Here is a 1,846-nt window from a genome sequence, read left to right on the forward strand (position 1 = left end):
GCTCACAACTGAAACCGGAGCTCTTTTCTTTTTTTTTTTATAATCCACACTGCTTTCATGTGCTATAATCCACTCTTACAGCCCTAATTAAGAAGTTATTTCACCAGACAGAGAGGAGAAAATGGAGAAAGGGTAAGGGATCCTATGCAGGAGAAATTTAGCTTTTAAGTCCCCTCACCTCAGGTGGAATGGCTAAAATTAACTGCTTCTTCTTGTGCCCTCTCTTTCCTTCTCTGGCTGCTATGAAAGGCCCTGACATGGCCGACTGAAAGCCTCAACAGGGTTTCCGATTTATCCTCCGCAAAAGGACCATGGATCAAAAGAGAGATGCAATTTCACATATCAGAGAAAACACCGCAAGGGCTATTTGTTAAGTGGAAACAATATGCTGGCTTGCACTTCAAATGTGTCAGGGCACACAGACCTAGGCTTTCTAACAACACTGTACTCAAGTCTTCAGGGATAAAATATATATAAATACTTTCTGGATTTTGCAAAATAATCAGACATGCCCAACTATCTGTTGAATTAATAGAATGGCTACAAGTAAATCTTGCTGTATTATCATCCAAGACAGGTGGCTGCATGAAATGGATATGCACAGCCAAAACTATAATAATAGGTATGCATTTTCCCTCTGTTTTTTTATATTCCTGTTTGTTCACAAATCACCACTTGAGAGGGACACTAGTTGATCCATAACATCGGTATTACTCTCCTTTCCATCATCAGACCTTTCCTTCCTGTATTCTTTCTACTGTCAAAACTGACAAATATACCACATCTTGTTTGTAGTGTGAATTATTGTTATAATGGGCAGTGCTAATTAGCAAGCATAGCATCCTCCAGGCATCCTGGAGTGATTATGCTGTTGCAATTACAGTTGGCAGTGATGCATTTAACAAAACGCACTTGAAATATGTGTTATTATGTTATGCTACAAATCTGCACAGCATTTGAGTGAGAAGGCCACCTTTAAATTCCCTTTGCAGGAAAAAGCCTGACTTACAGGGGCCTACAGTAGTAGTTTTATTAAATCATTCTGCCCTGCAGTGTGATCTGTTCACTGTTAACAAGTATTTCTTACTCTGGTATTTCTCAAGAGACAGCCCACCCCAAGACCTTAAACTGCGGGAACTTGCATTCCAATCATGCAGAGAGACAGAGAAGAAGGGGAGGGAGACACAAACCCAGAGAAAAGGAGAAATTAAGACAGGGGGGAGGGAGGGGGAATGGGAGAAAGAGAGAAGGGGAGATAAGGTGAGGACTGAAATGATGAGAATGTCAGAGTCCTGGCATGCTTTCCACAACAGGAAGGACGCAAGACGAGAGGAAAAGGCACTGTCGGTGATGGGAGAGGGGAGGGGGGAAAGTAAAGGGAGGTGGAGAGTAAAGAAGTAGAAACAGAAGTGAGACAGAAGGGGAGGACGAAGCAGGGATGCAAGAAAGTAGCCGGGTAAAGGGGGGGGGGGGGGGGGGGGCGTAGTGAGGCTAGTGAGGGAGGTTGTTAACAGGTAAGACCCCATTTTCAGCTCCTGCCAGCACGATGCATTGCATGACAGTAGACAATAAAAGTGCAAGCTGGCCGGCTAGGAGACTGAAATGTCCTCTTTTTCCTAACTTTTTGCCAGCTTTCTCTCTGTGTGTGCAGCCAAAAACCTTGCCTGTTCCAGACAGGCCTAGGCTACACATTAGAGGATTTTTGGAAGAGTGACCACATCCCGATCACAGTGCATCTTAGAGCTGCAACAATTAGTCGATTAATTGATTAGTCGAGCGACAGGAAATCAAATGGCAACCATTTTGATAATTGATTAATTGTTTAAGTTATTCATCAAGCAAAATG

Source organism: Enoplosus armatus, chromosome 19 (assembly GCF_043641665.1).
Source record: "Enoplosus armatus isolate fEnoArm2 chromosome 19, fEnoArm2.hap1, whole genome shotgun sequence".
Taxonomy (NCBI): domain Eukaryota; kingdom Metazoa; phylum Chordata; class Actinopteri; order Centrarchiformes; family Enoplosidae; genus Enoplosus; species Enoplosus armatus.